Source organism: Aplidium turbinatum, chromosome 1 (assembly GCF_918807975.1).
Source record: "Aplidium turbinatum chromosome 1, kaAplTurb1.1, whole genome shotgun sequence".
Classification (NCBI taxonomy): domain Eukaryota; kingdom Metazoa; phylum Chordata; class Ascidiacea; order Aplousobranchia; family Polyclinidae; genus Aplidium; species Aplidium turbinatum.
Genome location: NC_137472.1, coordinates 7,769,949 through 7,792,345, shown reverse-complemented (window position 1 = coordinate 7,792,345; position 22,397 = coordinate 7,769,949). Strand labels below are relative to the sequence as shown.

Sequence of the window (22,397 nt, the reverse complement as noted above, 5' to 3'; positions counted from 1 at the left end):
GAATGCAATTTTAATTACTTGACAAAGCAAATCTTAACGACTTGTTTTAGTCTGATGCTGTGAGTTTGTTGTGATAAACAGGGAATAATGTTTTGTAAAGCATTAATGACAATCTTAATATTGTGTAAAGATTAAATAGAAACGCTTCAGAATGTGCCTAAACCAATGCGTCAACCAAACGCTTGCTTTTTAGTAACTGTGTAATATGTTCACATAATACCTGGAAGTTTAACAGCACACGTAGACAGCCTAGATAACAACATAAAACAGTGCAATCGATAAAACAATTACCGCACTACCTTTATTAGTGGTAAATTACCATCATTTTCATCTGCAGGATAGTGATACTCTGATGTCATCAGTAGATTTATATTTATTTATTGTTTTTGGGCAAATAAAAACATTTTGGCCAACACAAACAATAATTAAAAAAAAAATAGTTCGTACTGCACGACGCTGAAGCGCAACGGCCTTTAATGCAATGATGACCAGAAAGGTGTCTTTGTTAGTAATAATCTCAGCTACAGGACAGTGATACCCTGACGTCATTAGTAGATTTAACATAACAACTGTTTTTATCCAAATCAAACAAGTTTGGTCAACACAGACTAAAAGTTTAAGTTTTTGGCAGCCGATTGTAGCATCGAATAGACAGCGATAGACACGTGTTTCGCCCACAGACTAAAAGATTAATTAAAACAAGTAACATTTTTTATTACAAAAAAAGTCAACTGAACACCAGAAAGACCGCAGCTGTCAGTTTTGACGGCACGCAAGTTTACAAGTTTTTCAAAATTGAAAGTCAATAAGAAGTCGATTGTGATAAGTTCAAAGACACTGGTTAGTAAGGCAATATTGTGAATGGATCTTGATCTTTGACAACAAGTTTTACGTTATATAAAGCAATTATGACGTTTTTAATTGTGCAGTTACAAAAAGCATGCTTCTAGCAAAATGTACTATACGTTCACATAATACGTGGAAGTTCAACAGCGTAAGCTAACTAGGTAAGGGGTCCACAAACACCGGGTCGCGACCCAGTACCTTGTCTTAAAAAGGTTGCTACCGGGTCGAGAGAAAATACGTCCAAATTACCGTTCAATAGTTCGAGTTGATTGAAAGTATGTTTTTAGACATAGAAAAATTGTTAAAGTGGCAACAATTGCAGCCATGTACTAAATACGTACAAGTAAATATTTTATTTTACTTGTTGTGTATCTACCAAAGCAGTGACAGATCCAAGGAAGGTAGGCTACTTAGCCACGTAGGGTCGCAGGCTACCTCCACCAAAACGTAAGTTTTTGGGGAGCAAAGGACAGCAGCACATGCTGCTATAAAGGAGGCGCAACACGTACGCATTAAAAAACTTGACACCGCAGGACAGATTTCTGGATAAAGGACGGAAGTTTCGTCCAGTTGGTACGCACAAAGCAGAGCAGTTTAATGTTCGACCCAACTTCTCAAGCGACAATCAAAAAGTAACGAAACTAATGGAATATTTCAGCACGCAAGTAACTGTCATCTATGACGTAACAGTCAACATATTGTCGTATAATTCCCCAGGAGGTAAATCTGAATGATGCAACATTTTATCATTTCCAGAAATGTTCTAGGACGTGAATGCTGCAACATTTCATCATGCCCAGCAATGTTCTATGACCTAAGACGCCATTTAATTAGACTTTAACGGTTGAACGATTTTCTGTTACGTTTGATTTTGGTAACGATTGTTCGTAACATCTATCCTGAAAATAACTTTTCGCGTTTAATTGCCTAATATTGTATGGACGTCAGTTTTTGTATATAGCATTTAAACTTCAAATATTATTTACTACTGTACTAAAACTCATTAAATATGTTACAATACTGCAGTAAGCATTTTTCTGGTCTTGATTTCATCGTAAAACACGGAAAAGTAGTCATTTCGATTGGTGCTCATGACTGCGTGCATGCGCAAAAGCATAACATCACTGCAAACAGTTTGTATGAAGCTGGTTGAAGATGAGCCGCCATAAATTGACCAAAGCCTATTTTCAAAAACTACTTTTTAATAAAAAGTCTCTTTTAGCTTGTTTTTTATGATAACTGGATAACTTTGGATTCTACATTATTGTTCTAGATAGGTGAACTATTTATTCTTGTGTTTCTGTTGTGATGTTTCGACGATTACTGACCGATAGTAACCTTTAGTTATTTCTTTTTTGTAAAATCTTCTGAAAATTTTGTGTACATATAATACAGGAAACCTTTTTGACTTGTTGACCAGAAAAAAAAAGTTCTTGTGGTGTAATATTACCCTAGTGTCTGGAAGCTTCTGGTCCAGGCAAACCTATTATAAGTAGTAATTTGATTACAATCATTATTAGAGTTGTGTTGAGAGTCATGTATTATGAGGGTTAGAAAGTGTGATAAAAAGTACATTAAAGACGATTGTAGAGTTCCAGCCAATATTGAACATATTGTAAAGTGGAAGTTATTGCAAATTGTGAAGTAGCAATTGCAAGTAATAATGTATATTTATTTTGAGATCGACAAAGACGTTTGCTGTTCAGACTTCGATTTTTTTATGTGCTGGAAGTGGTAAACCATTTGTCAGTTAAAGAATATTTATCTTTTATCTCACAACTAGAACTAATCGATCTTTTTTTTTACTGTTTAACTTTTGATATCCCATTAAACTACGTCATTAATTTTTCCAAGGCCTCTGTACGTGTAAAAACTAAAAAGAATTGTGACATTAATATTATAGTGATTCCTAATGATTTTGTGTTATTATTGTTCCAGATAAAATATCATCTCTGCATGAACAACTGGCAAATCAATCAGGTATAAATAAAAAAATTTCATTTTAGCTTTAAAATTTCTTTACGTTTCTAGTGTTTATTGCAAAGGTAGACAAACTGTAAGATTTTAATTTGAATTGAACTGTTCCTTTTTAGCGGAATAGTAGCATCAAAACAGTAGTCTCAATGTGACAGCAGACAAGGTTACCGTACACATTTTTATGTCATGTTAATCAACCTTGCTTCCCAGACAGTCACTTTATCTAACCAGATTCTTACCAGATCTAGGTCAGATAAGTGGCTGTCTGGGTTGTCATATATCAAAAGCAAAGTATAACCTACTTACTGTATCTCACTGGGAAATAGAATGGCTTAAAATATTTGAAACAGTAGAAACAAACTACATGAGCATAAACGTTCAGAGAAACTGGTTCCAGTACTCTTGGGTGATGTCTTCACGAACAACCTATGCCAGTGGAATACCAAACCATGAAATAAAGATCGGTAAAAATAGAGGTGTTTCAATGGTGCGATACAATAGTTTTCTGGTCAAAATGTACAGAAAATCACCAATATTATGTCAATTGTTGAAATGAACTGTTCGACATTCAAAACGATTTCACATTAAAAAAATTCAGGCACTTGTACAGAAAAAATAAACTGCTATATTGGTAAGCCCGCCTCATGGGCGAAATCAGTATCGCTTTTAATTGTTGCTACTTTGTCATCGGCTGCCGAAATATAAATATTTTTTCGTGTTTTATCTTTAAATGCTTAGCATTCAAACTTATTTTTCAGATAAAATAGTGGCTTTTGAAAGAAAACTTGTATCAACATTTACAGGTAAGCACAAATGAGCCATAATGTGTCGCATGAAACATTTAGTTGAAAATATAAAATCATCAATCGATTTCTTACTTTTCAAAAAAATGCTTCCACGTTCTGTAGGCACTCGTGAAGGTGAAGTTTAACTGTAATTTCATTTTCGAAAGGTTTACCAACAATAAACTAACAAGAGACATGACAACAAAGTATACAACGAGGGCTTTAAAATAGACTTTAATGGGGCAGTCCATCTTGTGGCCACAAGACTTTCAAAGGTGCGGTACGAGCCAACACTTTTCCGCGAAATCGTTCCAGGTGTTTACGGTATGTAGGAAACCAGTCGAGTCGAACCTCAAGGCATGTAGGTGTGACTTCAAAAGAAAGTGTACGGCCGTTATTTTAGATGTTAATTTTTCTATTTGAGTCTCCATTACATCGGTGGAAGACAGAAGACACAGTCCTCGCGTCACTCAAATCGAGGCATCATTGGTCCAAATAGGAAGATAGAATGTCCATATTCTTAGTCAAGGTGTTCAACTTTTCTTTCCATTTGTGATGCTAATAAAGAATAGCCATGTTATCTGCATATACGTATTTATTGGATGAAGAATTTGGAAGGTCATACAGTAGATATAAATGTTAAGCAACAATGAAGCAAGAACAGATCCCTGTGGAACTCTATTTCTTAAAACGCAATATAAGCTTTTCTTTCCGTCGCTGGTTTTTTAAGGATGAAGCTGTAGTTAGAAATGAGTTCGACAATAAATTTAACCATGTGTCTGTCTGGAATTGTATGCAACAGCTTGTAAGTAAGATTCATGAGCTAAACAATATTGCATGCCCCAGTCAGGTCGAGGAAGACCGCTCTTGCCTCTTTTTGCAATCGACTGTTGATCTCTCTCTCTCTTTCTCTGTGGAACCGGCTTGTTCTTGTAAGATTTGGTGCCAGTAACTGCTTCAATTCTTTGGTGTAAATGTGTAACTTTATTGATGTTGATAATAATCATAAACTTGGCAACGTTGTTACGTTTATGTTTTCGCACATCTAGCACATCGGGAATGCTCATCATTTTATTTTTTTGCAATTGCAACAAATTTCCTTGGTTTTGTCTTGCGTCAAGCTTTTGATTATTTTACACTGTGTTGACGCTTAGTGGCTTTTTAATATAGCTTGAAAGCACAGACGGGATGGTCTGTCATGCTATGAAAAACTCTGACAGACTTGATTTCTCAGTTAAGATATTTGACCTGCACATCTTCCTCTCATTCATACGCCAAAATCTATGATCATCATCATCAAGGGAAAAACACGTGCCCATCGCTGTCAATCCTTGCTACTGAACACTACAATCAGCTTACGAGGAACATTTTAGTACGGTGTTGCAGCAAAAGTTTGAACGTAAAATAATACGTTTTTTTCAAACTTGTTTTGGTCTCAAAAACTCTACGACAATGTGACGTCAGTGTACGTCATGAGCTGGAGAGATAACAGTCGAAACTTTCCACTGTAATTTGTACAATTATTACAACAAATTATTACATAACGTCAAAGATACAAACAATTTCATGCATAAACGGATATACATTGTTTTAAGAATATTATTCATATCGCTCACAGAGACAATATTGTAGTCACATGTAGTGGAAAGCAGACTAGGGGCTTTACAAATAATTTTGCCAAGCGGTGATAATTAATTGCCTTTTAAAATATAGGTGAAAATATTTTTCGACTTGACACACAACATGCAAAAGTCAAGAAACTCGATGCTAATGCAATTTTTGTAGACGAAATTTCACACTATAAAAACTCAATACAGTCAAAATGACCATGCCAACCGAACGCCATGCAGGTTTAACAAGTCCACTGCGCCGTTGGTTTCCAGACAACCACTTTATCAGGTCCAGATCTTTGTCAGATCGGGTATGGATCTGACCATATCTTTACCAGATCTGGACCACATGATGTAGACCGAGTTTCGCGTAATGAGCAAGGAGGCTCATGATTTAATAGCAACACTTTTCAGTTTAAAGTAGTGACATTCCTTGGAGCGACTTCATATTGACGTTTAATTCAGTCGTAGAAAGAATTTCGAAACCACGTGATTGTGTGACGCCTTTCAAAGTTTCAAACAACGGACAATTTGAAACTAGTGGTTCATAATATATCAAAAAATAAATACAAACTAGACAAAAAGTAGGTGGATTGCACTAAGTATTCAAAGCAGTAAAAGCTGAAAAGTAAGAAAATCGCTGTACTTTAATCAGCTAACTTTCTGTTTAGCAATTCAAAATGGATTTGCGAGACTATATGACGGATGGATTGGACTGTCCAATGGATATCAATACAAACTATCAAGTGCCCATTCCACCTATAACGCAAGCAGACAGTATTGCAAAGACATTGGAGCTGATTTGGCGAATTACGGCATCCGAAATATAGAGAATAGAAGGTGAAGCTACAATGCATGCAGCGCTTGCAAGATTTGCAAGTATTTAATCCTGCACTCTGCTTTGTTGTATGAAATTGATATGAAATAACACAATATTACCATACGCATGTGCATTTTTAATTACGCAAAAAAATAGTACACTGGTAAACATTTTTTTTCTGCTGTTTTGCCTGAACTGATTTAGGGTAATTTAGGGGTTAAAATTCAAAACTAAACTCAGATTTCTTCCATCATATACGTGTTTTAAATGTGATAACAAAAATACTTTATTTCTGCCAAAAGTAGAAGATTTAACATTGCGTGCACCCCCAGTACTATGCAGTGCCATAATGAAAGATAAGTATTAGACACACAAAAGTAGCTTAAATAAAGTTACCGGACAAGTAGGCTACTGCCATAGGCTTGCTTCAATCTTTGTGACTTGCTGCAAAACTTGATGGTGCTAAGTTCCACTTTTAGCTTGTAAGTACTTTTTAGTTAATAATCTTAAGTCAAAAACGAATTGGTGTCAAAATTGTAGCGTGTAAATATGTTTCAGCTAACTTATGCACCACATGGCACGGGTTACTCGGAATTGCAGTGTTTATGTGTGACAAGCGCAACGTCAAATCTTCCACTTTTGACAGAAGTAACAATTTGCTGTTATCATATCTCAAAAACCTGACGTGATAAAATAAATCTGAAGTCAGATCAGCAACTCAAAATTACTCTATATCAGTTTTCAAAGTTAATATCGCAAAAGTGTTGACCAGTGTAGAGACTTTGAGCTCTTTGATATTTCTGCATTATAACCTGGCCTTTCTCGAGAAAAGTTTGAACTACCCTGATATAGAAAGATCTGTGTCAGCATCATATATTTTTTAATGAGGCATAGATCGTGCAAATTTCAAAACAACCGTGATATTATTTTGTATTAATTATTCTCTTCCAAAGCTATAATATTAAAAAAGAGGATCAGATTCTTCGAAATCACAAATGTATTTGAATGACATACCGCCCTGAATGCAGAAGTTGATTTTCTTTTTATCTGCTTCGCCGCCTTTATACAGTATTTTGTTTACTGTGTTCTCAGGATCATCAAAAACGCCTTGAACCCCGCAAGCCACGTGTGGATTGGAATGACTGACATCGACATAGAGGGAACGTGGAAATGGATTAATGGAGATATTGTAACTGATGCTTTGTGGGATAGTGGAAAAAAACAACCAACTGGTGGAAATAAATGGAATTGCGCGGCTATGCACAATGCCAACATGCTCACCTACGACATAATATGCTCATGGGATCGTGCGGCCCTTTGCGAAAAAAAATGGAATTAAACAAAAACTAACAAACTTCAGTTAATGACAATTGAATTTCTGAGTACTTTATAATGTAGTTTATTACACTGGTCAACAGTCATTTTGTTTACGAATCGAATTAGAACAATTTTGGCCGACTTTGCTGCACTGAACACGAATGTCACATTGAAACCACTTCTTCTAATTCTACAAAAAAGATTCTATAAAAATACCAGCATTAAGCCTTCAAAAAGGCTTTCTCAATCCAACCATAAAAATTCCCAAAATCAATCAACCAAATAACTTCAGACACAATTAAGTTGAACCTCAATGATATACGATTTTGCGATAGATCTATTTCTTTGAGTACAAACCTTGATTGCTTTTGCTCAGATTATAATCAAATTGCTATAAACCGGAGGTTTTTGAAGCAAATAGATAAAAAGACGTTTTCCCTTCGAGAAGTTTAACAAGAAAAAAAAATCAAGGAAGCGGAATTATGTAACCAGAAGCAGAATTTTGAAATACACTGTATTTTTTTTGAAAAACTTTAAAGAGCGGGGAAACCCAAATTAACTTTGCGAGTTTTTTTGTTTCAGCGTGATGTCATTGTGTACAACATGCGTTTTAGCAATAAAAAAATCCAAATTTTGTTGCCCTCGTCTCGCTAAGGCCGCTTTTGTTTAATACCTGTTTGCGAGGTCTCGTTGCGCATCAAGCTGTGATTCTGTTCACTGTGACGTCACAAGGTACATATAGTTGTGGCCAAAAGTTTAAGACCAGACTTGATTTATGACGATTTTTGCATTACTTCAAAATATTGCATCAGATATAAGATGATGCATAAAGATGATGCAACTGAAACAATATATGATGCAGTGGATGATGCTGGCTCAAATTTTTTATGTTAATACCACAATTGTTAAAAAAAACTACTGTATATTATAATGCTGGTTAGTATGGCATGCATGGTTGAAGCGCTGTATCAATAAGGATGTAAGATTGTAAAATACAGTAGGCCTATTCTCAGAATTTGTTGAAGTGTAGAACACGATTGTTCTTACCGTTTTTTTTTGCGCGATTTAAAAGTAAATCACTACAAGTACAATGAGTACTATGATGCAATCATAACGTAACACTCAGGAAAATTATTTTGTAAAGTACATAATCTACATTTAAAACAATGAAAACTATCAATACTACAAAAAAGTGCTCAATGCTAAGCAAAAAAGCAAAGCAGAGCAAATTAAATCAAATATAGTTATTACTATCTGAAGCCTTTACAAATTGTTTCACCTAACGGATCATCAGAAGGTCTTATTCTATTTGAATAAGACCTTCAGATGATCCGTTAGGTGAAACAATTTGTAAAGGCTTCAGATAGTAATAACTATATTCGATTTAATCTACATTTAATGTTATGACAAACAACATAAAATAAAGGGAATGTTTTTGGCTACACATATATACTTTATCAAGATTGAAAGAAAATATTACATTACAAATAAAGCTTCAACCTATCAAACCAGAATTTTCTTGAACAATATGATCAAACGACAGATAAGCTTTTGTGGCTATGTCAAAAGAAACAGAAAAATTATAACACATTGCTGTTATTAAAAAGTTCAAACGAAAACTGGCACATTACAACTAGAACAATTTTTAATACAGTTTAATACCCGGAGAAATGGAAAGAACTATGCATGAATGCCTAAGCCTGGAGCAAGCATTGTACGGTACACTAAGAAGTGGCTATCACTGCGAAAGCACATAAATTAAAACAGCAAAATTAATTGGGTGTTATAACAAAAGCTGTGATTTGAGATAATTACAACAATATTTAACAATATTATGCAAAACACACAAGTGAAAGCATATACATGTACTGTATATTCAGTTGACATCTCCGCCTAAAGCAGACTGCGCATCAACACACGTCATCTTCCTCCATGAGTTACGGTTTTGAACCTGCTCACCCAGGGTCGTCAAATTGAGTTCGGTCTTTGCATGAATGCTGTCATGCCATCGTCTTTGTGATCTGCTTGTTTTCTTTTTTCGTTAAACTTTTTCAGTAAACGTATATTGGTTGTAAATTCCATTGCGCAAGTATGCAGATGTTTGCAATATCAAACTTAGAAAATTTTAGGAAACGCTGAAATGGAAATGCGTGGGCGATGGTGAGACTTATCAAGCAAGGAATAAGAGACAGGATGGTGGGCATATCTATGTAAAGTATGAGGTATTTCAGGTACGGTATGGAAAAATACTTCACTGCATATACCAAACAAAACAAATCTTCCATAGCCTACCTGTTCATTTCAAATTGGTTTTGTATCACAACGTTATGCATAAATTAGAGATCATTTTTATAAATTAGTTGAGAGATTTCATCTGAATTACTGCTTCATAAGCAAAAAGAAAAATTACAATTTGCAGTATAAAAGCTGACTATAGCACTTTAAAGTAAAATGGTTGAAATTCAGTTCACATAGTTTTGATTTTAATATTTCAAACATTGCATGTCTTTAATTGTCATTACAGTACTATCGCTTTTAAATAATTTCTTTGTTTGACCTCATGTCCAACTTGTAACAAGATTAACGGAAAGAGCAATGGAAAAATATTCGGTTGTACAACTGCAATCTGTGAGTTTTGCGGTAACGAAGCAGTCTGCAGTATTAGACTACTTAGGATAGCCTAAATACAGCTAGCGCTAAAACGTTCTTACTTTTATCATAGTAAATATTAAAAAAAAATACTATAAACTTGAGCTCAAAACTAAAGTGAAGCTATCTTCGTTGGTTTTTTACTAAACAATGCCTTCTTTTGTAATTGAACCTGCTCGTTAGTCAGCTGATCGATATCTGTGACACTGACTTTAGGATTGACAGCAGATCTGCTCATAGATCTTTCATCTTTAGAAATTATACCTATTCTGTTATTTCTTGCAGCAACGCCAGGATAGTTTCTTGCACACAAGTCAGGATAAAAATGTTTAAACAACACAAATATTTATTCAATCTTTAAACGGAGAGCAGCTGAAAAGTAGCTTGCTGATAGATATCAAGTAGCTGCATTGCATCTTTAAATAAGTTTCAAGTCTACAAGTCCATAAGTTTGCAACTTAGAAGTTATGTTTTTGCGGTGAACCATGTTGTATTGGAACTATAACAATTTATAGCATAGTTTAAATCATCTCGAAAGTGAAAACAACTCAATATGGTTTGTCTTATTTTTCAAATGGCATACCGGATACTAGTATTGCTCAACTCGGCTCCTGTGCATTTGCCTCCAACACTGAATTTACGTTATCGTAAGACATTGCAGTGCATATCTTTCAATAAGATCTGATACAACAATAACATCCCATTACAGTATGCAACTGTAGGCTATGCCAAAAGTGTCATAATTTGTCATATTTACGCACTCACTGTGAAGCGAAGAAACTTGGGTTGTCTTGGATTATCAAAGTCTATGCAGTTGTCACTTTGAATAGTGAATTGAGATGTGTATCTGTAAGCGAGACATGTGAGTTGATTTAAAATAAACCGCTAATTTCACATAAACCGTGTTCAGACTTGTTTAAAAAAATGGGTTATGTCGATTCTAAACGAATGGATGGCGCTATATGATTGGAAATAATTAATACTTTTGGTATTTCTGTATACAAACAAGTAAAATGTTATCGTTATAATGTGTTTAACTTTGGTTCAGTTTCAAAATTGACATTTTGTAGGCACAAAATTATCGCAAATCACGAAGGTTACATCATGCTAACTTGAGTTTATTTTTATCCACCGTTTTTATTATAAGTAAACTCGTGATAAGTAGATTGTAGCTAGAAAACACGCAAAAACCTAATAAGTTGTTGCAAAAGTGTTGCCAAAACCTGATTGTTTGTCAGAAAATAGTAAAATAGATGAAAGGTAAAGCGATTTTTCATCTATTTATGTTGGAAACTGAGCAAACAAAAGGGACTTATTGGCAAATTTTTAGATTTCTATGTTTTTTATGTGAAAAAGTGAATCTTGTTGTGATTAAGAAAAACCACAACCGTGTGTACAAGCAACTGAAGTGAGGTTAAGAAACAAAACAAACAGAATTAAGTGCTAAACATTAACCCAAAATCGAAATACTAGATGTGGGAGTCGATCCCACGCGGACTCTAGTTCATTTGTTCCTAAGATCAACACTTTAACTTAGTTTTCAGTACGCATGACCAAACTAAAAATTGTTATATTACGTTTTTTTTTTAACAACATAAAACAGTTTATTGCAATTTCATTTAAAAAATGTTTTGACTATGATAAAACAAAGACGTTTAAGTCATAATTCAACTGTGAAAACTCGTGATCATGAAATTATGTGCTATAGCAGGTGTCTAAGCTTTTCAAACAGGAGATGCTAGCAGTTTATTAAAGGGTGTCATCCAATTAAGGGAAGTGATTGAGTTGTAAGATCCACTTCGTTAGACAAATTTGATAGGAATTAAGGAACTATGGGTTCGTTTTTATACAAATCAATCAGTTTAACAGATAAATTTTGAAGTTTGGATGAATACAAGACAATGTATTAAGATTGGTATAAAATAATTTTTTTTTTCCGAGATCTGCTTGTGTGCTCTCACCCAGCAATGAATTGAAGTGAAAAAAAATTAGTTGTGGATTGATACTCATAGAAAGTTGTTGGTTTAAATATACCCTACCTCACTGAAATTAGGTTATAAGTAGATGTGGAAAAATCATTACGTAAAGTTAAATGCACATAGAACGTGTAAAACAATGAGTTACTAGAAAAGCATCTTTCAATGTGATAAAATAGTTTGGTATATCTGTTAGAGGTTACATATTAGGTTAGATATAATTACAAAACAATTTAAGCACTGAGCTTTATAAAACTGAAGAGCCCTAACGAAACAGCAACCTGTTATGAACGTTCATAAAACAACATTGATTAGTTACTTATGCAAGTCAACAAGGAAACTAAAGTAAATCTTAAGCTATAAATAAAATGAATCTTGTGTTATACACTTATAAACTACCAACTCTTGAATGATAAATTTACGTCAATACTACAAAAGTTTTACCCTTCAAGAATTTCATCAAAACAATTCAACTTCGTGGCTTCCTTTGTTTCTTAAACACTGTTGTGTAGTGGTTGTGGAGTTTGCAAAATGCAACGCATATGAAGCCTACCAAAGACGTTTTTAATAAAACAACATTAAGACTGATTTATGCAATACAACTTACCACGATTCAAAAAATATTGTGTTGTTACTTCAAAACAGTAAGTTATAGGTAATCATTATCTTTACAGATGAATTGTACTTATGGAATAGGAAGAATATACATAAGTAATCTTTAAATCGCTAAAAATGAATGTGAAATTAAGTTGCAGATGTAGCAGGTAGACAATATAAATCACTTTAAGTAATATGCTTCATAAAACTACCAGTATAAAATTTTTAGCATCTACAAAGTAAACCATGCGTGTGTTTAACAAAAATAACAGTGGTTGAAAATATGAAAACAAATACTTGTGACCATAGTATAAACAAGACACTAATCCGTTTTACAAAATAATGTAAGCGTGGGATCGATCGCGAATCCAACAGCTCAACAATAAAACCTTCAAAAGCGAATGGAGGTGAACCCCTAAGTAAACAGTGCTGCCATTTAAAAGTCTTATGTGACACATCAAAAGTGTTTTATGATTTTTAGAATAAGATTATACAAACAATTTAAGAGTTTGCAAATCATAAGTTGTGCTTTAAGTTGCTGGAAATACGCTTAAGGTTGCTGGGAGTAAGCTTATGGTTGCTGGAAATACCTCATCTTTAAAAAAAAAAGATAAATAAGCAGATGTATTATTCTTAAGAGAAATAAAAAATTATTTCAACAAACTGTACACTAAAACTTTTTAAAACATTAACACGAAAAAAACAATATTATTTTAAGAAATTAAAAATGTTAGTTCTGTAACTTACAAAACTGAAAAAAAAATTTTTAATAAATCATAAACTTTTCATTGTAAAAACCAACCACTAAAAAATACTTTTAACAAACTACAAACTTTTAAGTTCCATAAGTTAAAACTGAAAACAAAATTATTTCAACAAACTGTAAACTAAAACAGTTTAAAACATTAACACGAAAAAAAATAGTTAAGTTTTGCTTTATAATCTAAAAAATAGTTTTGACAAATCGTAAACTGAAAAATTTTATTCTAACAACATACACACGAAAAATTATTTTAAATAAAAAATAAATAATTAAGTTTTGTTCTACAAACTAAAAAGTAGTTTTGACAAATTGTAAACTGAAAGTTTTGTTCTAATAACATATACACGAAAAATTAATCACAAACTTAACTTTTATTAAACTAACTGAAAAATAGTTTTAACAAATCACAAACTTTAATTTTCACAAACCAACAACCAAAAATATTTTTAACAAGCTACAAACTTTCAGTTTGTATGATTGATAAATAAAAAAAAAAACATTAACTAACGAGGTGCAAACTTTATGTTCCATAATTTGTAACGTTAAAATCTGTGTTTGGAGATTTGTTTGTATGTTTTTATCAGCAGGTGTCATTACGTGTTGCAAAGTTTGTGCTCTCATTCTGCTGGAGTTTGTATTTTTTCATGCTTGTCTTAAGGTAACAATTTGTGATGTAGATTGCGCTAGGTTTGTTGATTTTTTTCCAGTCCTCAGATTGTAGAAGTATATGTTGCAACAATTTGTTCTATAGCTGTTCATTTGGGTATTCTCACTGTATAAAAGAAATGTTGATTGTTTAGCTGGTATTAGCATCATCTAAAATAAAAAAATGTAAAATTTATTCCTGCATGATAAACCTAAAGTTATGTTGTTTTAACCAAGCCATTATTCTTACAATCTTTAAGCGATATTATCTATCAACAAAAATAATTTCCAAGTTCTATATTTATCAAAATTACTATCAATGTAAAATACATGGGTTTAAACTGAACACAACTAAAACAGGAGGTTCTACATGTCTTAATTTAGTGACTGTGTATTGAGTTGTATCGTCATGTCATTATCATAGAGTGGTTTAGTTGTAATTAGCATCATAACACACAATCGTAACTGTTATTCCTGTATGATAAGCCTAAAGTTACGTTGTTTTGACCAAGCTATTACTCCAGGCTAGTTACATCATTACATGTATCAAACGTTACTATAAAGGTTTAGCTGAAACCACTGTTTTAGCGAAACGTAGACCTAAAGAAATAAAGGTTTACCAAAACAAACATAAACCGAAACGAAAATTAACCGAAAAGATGAAAAATGCAGTATTTATTATTGTTCAAGATGATTAAATGCAGTATTTATTAAGGTTTTTGGACAAGTCGTAGATTATAATAATTATAACCAACCCTTTGATCATTTACCGTACAATGAACTATAACCGATCCACAGATTAAAAAACTCATCAAAGTACAACGAAATCTTCAATCAACCTAAACATTCAAAACAACATTGAAACCTCACATACCAATAAAATTACCAAAAGATCCCACCAATCAATGACAAGTTATGAAACTCGAAAGATCTACTGCCTATAAGAATGAAACACAGTATTCGGAAAGACCTGGAATCGAACCAGTGGACCTACTTTCCAGAATCAATAGTGAAAACTCTATTCCTTCAAGCAAACAGCTTCACGAAAAAACATGGCTGCAACCAAACCGATAAAAAATTAACAAAACATACAGATACATACAGAACTTATACAAAACATATACATACAGACAGTTTGCTAACTTACACGCGATCAGTTCCCACTACGTATTGTACGAGAAGAAAACCAAACATGCGTTGACATATGGTATTTAAATCGTGATGCTCTATATGCCTAGAACCAAAAGATCTGCAGTTTAAATCAGCAACACTACATTAGCTATTATTTTGTGCGGTTGATATTTTATGTTGGTTGAGCAAGAAATATAAATAACGTTAATAAACCTTTATGATCTTCAAGTATATGCTTTAGGTGTGTTTAGGACTTACATTGGAATAATAATTATGACAGTTGATCGGATAGGATAGATGGATCGGATAGATGGAAGTGGTGGATGTGAAGCAGCGGTGACAACAAGGGCAAGATTGGGCTGGGCAAAGTTCAGGGAATGTGGGGAAATGTTGTATGGCAGAAAATTTTCACTGAGGATGAAAGGAAAAGTATATCGGAGCTGTGTGCGGCCTGCAATGCTATATGGTAGCGAGACATGGGTATTGAGAGAGAGTGAACTGGCAATCCTGAGAAGAACGGAAAGGTCAATGGTGAGAGCAATGTGTGGGGTGAAAACGAGAAGGGAAAAAAGGACTGAAGAATTGTTGGATATGCTAGAGTTGAGAGAGACCATAGACCAAATGGCAAAGGCAAATGGAGTAAGATGGTATGGACATGTGATAAAGAGGGAGGAAGGAAGTTTCCTTAGAAAGGCACTAGATCTAAAGGTGGATGGAAAGAGGAAACGCAGTCGTCCAAGAAGAACGTGGAAACAACAAGTGAAGGATGAATTTAAAAAAGTCGGACTGAAGGAGGAAGATGCAAGGGACAGGGTGAAATGGAGAAAAGGGATAAAAACAATTGCTGCGCGGAAACAATCGGCCACCCCCACTAGTGGGGAACAAACCGACGATGGGTTATGATGATGATGATGACAGTACTTCGAAGCGAAGATGAAAAATAGTTAAAATCAGGTCATTCACAAGCTCTCTTATGTAATGTATAATGTAATGTAATTTTAATGACAGAAATTAAGGCAAGATTTTTAGCGAAACATAGACCTAAAGAAATAAAGGTTTACCGAAACTAACATAAACCGAAACGAATATATGTTCTTTTCCGGGGAACCTGATACTTCACGCCTACAAAGTGAACCAGCCAGACCTGCAGGGGAATTACTCATGGAAGGACTTCAACGACCACAAAGAAGGGTGGAGACGGAGGTCTTCGACAACAATCTTTGTGTTGTCTGCTTAGATAAACGAACCAATATTATACTTCTACCGTGCTTCAAAAAGTTGTGCGTTGAAGGAAGTTTAGAAAAGGATATGGAAACTTACAATACAAGCTTCTTAAATTTGAAATTCTCCGGAAACTTGAGGGACGATCCAAGTATTTAAAACAAAACTTTAATCGTGAAAACGTACAGAATCTATTCTATATCATTTCGATGAAGACATATAATTTTTTGAAGATAAAGGCGTAATTCAAATATTACATGCATAATAAATAGATATTAGATAGCCAACTAAGTTCTCATCTTGTGCACTTTGATGGAATAATACATTTCAACTGCATTAAAAATGCACGTAAACCTGTTTTGGCCTATCGGTGTCTAAGATTGATTTCAGATTTCAATGAAAAGATGCTTCACATCTCGCCGATGTATTTTGTTCAATTGTAGACGTGGTAATTGTTTGCAAACAAAATATAAACCACTGAACGCCTAAGAATAAAATCATTTTACATCATTTCGGCGTGGCCAGATGTTGTAGTAATGTGAAATCGTTAACTTATGTTGGATAGGTCGTGTCCTTTCAAAAATATGTCATGTGATAACAAGTATCCCACCAATTTATTATTGCTGATTTTCAGAAATAATTGTTAGAGATATGATGTTCTCAAAATACAGATTGACGGTGACATATTACGTAAAAATGATGTCTCGTAATTTGGTATAACTGCTTATATATACCACTTTTGTACAATAGCAAGTATCAGTGCAAGTCGTTCAGTGGAACACAGAACATCAACGCAGTGACCTGCGTCAGATATCAAAGTAGTATAATTCTGTAACTCCAATAGCCTCTTCTACTTTAGAAGGAAATTATCAAACAGCAGATAAATTAGATTATAATGAGCTTTCTCTATTTAAATGAATAGGGCTGCAAACTTGTTGTTTTACAAGGGAAGCAGAAGATGCTGAATTCAATGTAAACACATGCACATTGCACACACAGTTACACTCCTGTGTTTTATATAAGGAACTGTTTCTATCTGCCGTGGAACAAGCATGATTACATTTAATATTTTTCTTTCAAGATGACGTTTTGATTTCGTTTCCACAAGATTTAATTTGGAAGTTGCAGAAACTATCATACACATATTCCATCGCCATCTCCGCTTGCAGCAGATTGCGCATCAACATGGGTTATCTGCAGAGGTGGGCAGTAACTAGTTACAAAAGTAACTAGTTACTGTAACTAGTTACTTTTTGAATAACTGTAACGGTAACTTCGTTACTATTTTCCAAAAGTATTGAAACGCGGTAACTAGTTCCTATTCTAGCACTTTTTCAACAGTTACAAGTTACAAGTTACTTTTGCATTGAAATTTTAGTGTTTAATTGCCGTTTATTTCTCTGCACGTGTTTGTGTCTTGCTTAGTGCGTGTTTGCTGCGTTTTGCGCAATAATACATTTTTCTCGCAGATGTATCGGCGCAGCACTGCGCATGCGCGGTTCTACTTTTGTTTTGTGGTCTTGTGGACCAAGGTTGCCATATTGGCGAATTCATCGCCAAAGTCCAAAAATCTGGCGATACTTTAAGACGTTCAGCTTCATATTTATGATTTGGCGATTTTTGATAACTGATTTGGATAAATTAATTGTTTTTGGCGATTAATCAATATGTACCAAAGACAGGCAAGACACAACAATACAACAGGGTTGAGCATTATAATAATATATTTTCCATATTTACAAATGAGTTTAACAGTTAAACGTTTTCGGTTTAACTTAAGCCCTCATCAGGAACCTGAAAATATTTATAAAAATGCAGTAAATTTCAACTTCTTGAAGGTAACTAACTAACTAAATGACTATAAGCATCAAGAAACACGCAGCGATTAAAAGTAATTTGTTGATGCTTATAGTCAGTTAGTTAGTTACCTTCAAGAAGTTGAAATTTATTGCAATTAGTGTAACGCTTGCAATGCCTCTAAAAAGATTGTCTGACATTAAAACCAGCAACAGCATTGCTGTTTGCTTGCCGTTGGTGGACGTTCTTGTGGAAGCAATACAAACCAGATTTGGTCATTGGTTCGAGGACAGCGACTTTCAGCTTGCGACTGCATTCCACCCTCAATTTAGACTTATCTGTGTTTAATGCCTGATCATTAAGCGACACTGCTGAATTGAAGACCAAAATAAAACAGAACATGCTTCAAGCAATTGAAGAAGCAAACTGCTCTGCTGAAGAGGGGAGTAGCAGCGACACTGAAGTGGATGGTGGTAGGTAAAGTCACGTAGGACTTTTTTGCACCACTTTACGCAAAAACCAAGAAAAGAAAGCAATGCGCGTTGAATCTGTTACAGGAGTATTTGGAAGCGGACCCTGAGGACAAGTTAAGCGGATCCAGATTCACAATTGGACCGATGAAAAAACTGTTTTAAAAACATAACACTCCCATTCCGTCAAGTGCTGCAGTAGAAATATTGTTTTCATTGCAGCACTTGTTCATCACCAGACTTTATTCGTTCATCCCCGACGCCGACACACGCTCCATCGACCTGACACTACCAAGACAGGCATGGGTGCGCCTCAACCGTCTTCGTGCGGGCGTCGGGCTTTTCCGCTCAACCATGCATCAATGGGAAATGGCCTCTTCCTCCTCCTGTGAATTAATGTGGTGCCGAGGAACAGACCGCAGACCACATCATTGATTGATTGATTAAATCTTTATCCTCGGACTGGGAAAGCTTCTTGCAGAACTTAAGCCTGGCAGTTTCGCATACTTGTAGAGTAGATTAAAGGCTTGTTGAAGTCCCGTTGCCGATTGTTGAAGTCCCGTTGCCGGGAAATTATTCCATCTATTAGATGCCGCTAAATTGAGAGCAGTCCTTAACATGCGTTGCTCAAGCGCATGCCCTGAGAGTCGAACCAGTGCCGCTTGATCTTGAAGCTTCTTCGTTCCAGAAGTGACGCGCTAATCAATTGAACTATCGGGGCGGACATCATCAATTACTGTAACATCTTCAAGCCACCTAACGGAGTGGAAGGTCTGCGTGTCATGAATGATGAAAGCAGACTGACTGCTCTCTAGTAGCCTTCCAGTGTAGTCCGGGGAATATCGTGAATCTGGGGCGGTATTGTTTGTTTGTTTATCTTTATCCTGCATTGCAGGAAAGCGGACGAGCGCTATGCATCGGTGTACGCCTTCCGACGTACATCTGACCCACGCTGCAGCCGACGACAATGTCTGTTTCCGGTTGTCTACTCTACTTATGACTTAAATTTGGTACTACCCATTACTCGAAATCGATCACTGGGTAGAGGCAATTATCGTAAAGTTTCTTGCCCAGAGAAACAACAGCAGGTGCGGGTGGCTGGAGTCGAACATGCAGGCTCTCGACTGCGAGCCCAACGCGCTAACCACTCGGAATAGACTCTCGGTCCCAAAGGCTCACACGACGACAACGATTGGGCAAGGACATTTTAAAGCCCAAAAGGGCAGGCCTGAGTGACGAGCACTTTGAAATGCTCGTATTTCTCAAAGGAAATAAACATATAAGCCAATGAGTATTTTTTTTAATAAAACCTTGTTGTTTTTGTACTTGTGCTGTTATGTTAGCATGGATGGCTCTAACACTATATATCAAACATTGCGGTTAAACTGGACTTGCATGCAGAGCTGGCCAGGTGCAGAAGTTTATGTTCACATTTGTGAGTAACTGAAAGTAACTAGTAGCTGTAACTAGTAACGGTAACTAGTTACTTTTTAAAATCGGTAACTGTAACGGTAACTCAGTTACTATTTTGGCCAAGTAACTGTAACTGTAACTTAGTTACTTTTGAAAGTAACTTTGCCCACCTATGGTTATCTGTTTCCATGAGCCAAGGTTTTGAACTAGCTTGCTCAGTGTCCTCAAATTGAGTTCGGTCCATGCCTGGATGTTGTCATGTCATCACCTTGGTGGTCTGCCTATTTTCACTTTACCTTCCATGCAGATTTTGCTGACTCCGCATTTTGATCCCATAGCTTTATGTATGATTTTTTGTATGGTCAAAAAGTTAAAAAAAGTTTAATTTTATTGTTGCGGCGATTGGGTATAGCTTCGTTATAGTCAATAGGTATTGTTGGTCATTGGCGAGTTTTATCATTGTTGTGGAGGTCCAATTGACGCATTCTAGACTATCAGAAACTACCGTAAAGTGGTAAAAATCTGTGACGTGATGATAAAAGGTAACAGAATTTATAATTATCGCTATGATATAAATCTGAAAAATATTTCTGTTGTAAAAAGACAAAGATGTTCTGAACAGTTTGAGAAACCCAAAAGAAATAATGTAAACAGATAATGTAGTTTGAGAAATCAAGTAGAAATGAGGTAAACAACTGATTTTGAGTAATGAAGTTTGGGTTGTTGAAAGTTTTGTGAACGAGTTCAAATATTTTTTTATGATTCTTTCGACTTTGAAATTTTCAGTATGAAAACGTGAGATAAATATTATTACAAATGCTTGACGGACGGTGAAGTGTACTTGAGTTTCTTCTCCTTCATTTGCTTGATCTATTTCGACTCTTGGCTTCTCTGTCAATAATCCTTCCCCACTACTCCCGATTCCTCGTAACTTCCACTCAGCCAGTGGTGCCGAAGTTAGTTGAGGATTGGGGGGGATAAATCAACATTTTATCAAATTTTAGACGATTTTGAACATTGGGGAGATGCATATTTTTATACACAATTTTAGTGGTACCAGTATTTAAGTTTATTAAACAATCGGTAAATAAGCTGATAACAGAAAACATAATGTGACGTCATAACATCACATTATGTTTTCAGTCAAACAAAAGTTTAGAATTCATTCATTTGTCGCGGCTAAGTTTGCTATAGACTTAATTGCAAAACAATGAAATCGAGGTAAACTTCATAGCAAATATTTTTTTCTAAATTATTGGGGGCGATATATCCCCCCCATCCCCCTACTTCGGCACCACTGCACTCAGCTAAGTGTGGTCAGGTATCGTGCTTCCCTGCCTTGTTGTGACCCAGACAGCGATTTTCTTCGTTTTTACATTGATTCAACGTCTGCAAACGTAAAATTAATGTAAAATTTCCTGATTTTTCTATTTGGAGTTAAACGTCATCAAACCAAAATTGGCTCGTGTTTTATTTCCAACCATCAAAGTGAAAATATATTATTTACAATATCAGTGATCTGGAAAAGGTAGAAGCGACAAAATGCGAGCGTTAAAGCTTGCTTGAGAGAGATATGATTTACCAAACACAAAGATTTGGCACTGTCGCATCGCCTTGACAAATTGAAAAAGTGAAAAAGTGTAAAAAATTGTATAATATAATATAAATGAAGACAAGAAAATTGCGTGAAGAATGAAAAAAAAGAGACAACAAAAAAAACACTGACAGACAATTATTGCTATGTTGGTCGATCATGGTACGTCATGAAGAGTGTTGATGACGTATTGAAGGAATAGATTCAGGGTAGCACTGTACTTGGTTGGGTTGAAAGTGTATGTCTTACCATAAAGTACTAAGACCATGAAAGAGACTCTGAAAGACTCTGTGAATGCTGCCTAAGGTTTTGACAAATCTAAAGGTTTCAAAAATATTTATTGCATCCAAAATTAATAAATATTTCTTGTTAAATGCTTTCAAATTATAAAAACAATCTTCAAAACCAAATCTTAACTAAAAACATAATTCTGGACAGAGATTTATTCGACGGTCAAGTCAAAGATTTATAGGCAGGTTTCAATATGTTGTTACTGCAGTTTGCATTCATTGTGGTTTGTTTGATGCAAACCCAATGTCGAGTGGTTGTGACGCCGACGTCATTCATGCGTGACGAAGTTGCAAGACTGAAAGGGTTTCAAACAAGGGTTTCAACAAATTTTAAAAATGAAGATTTGAAGCAAGTCAATGCAATGTGGTTTGACATGCCTCATAAAACTTTACACAAAAAGCAGCACTGGTCTCTGTCCCTGTCTCCTGGTGGGAAACGTTGGGATCCAAGCGATGGAGAAAACATTGTCGACAATACTGACGTCGAAACCCCGCG

At 35.0% G+C, this 22,397-nt stretch overlaps 1 long non-coding RNA gene across 1 annotated transcript in view; it reads right to left on the bottom strand.

Moving 5' to 3' along the window:
- The window catches only part of LOC145784461 (uncharacterized), a 49,922-nt gene that overhangs the window by 11,940 nt on the left and 15,585 nt on the right, over window positions 1–22,397 (bottom strand). Inside the window, exon 2 of the long non-coding RNA XR_014291005.1 lies at window positions 10,770–10,851. This is a non-coding gene — a long non-coding RNA (uncharacterized LOC145784461). The remainder of the gene's footprint in view (window positions 1–10,769; window positions 10,852–22,397) is intronic.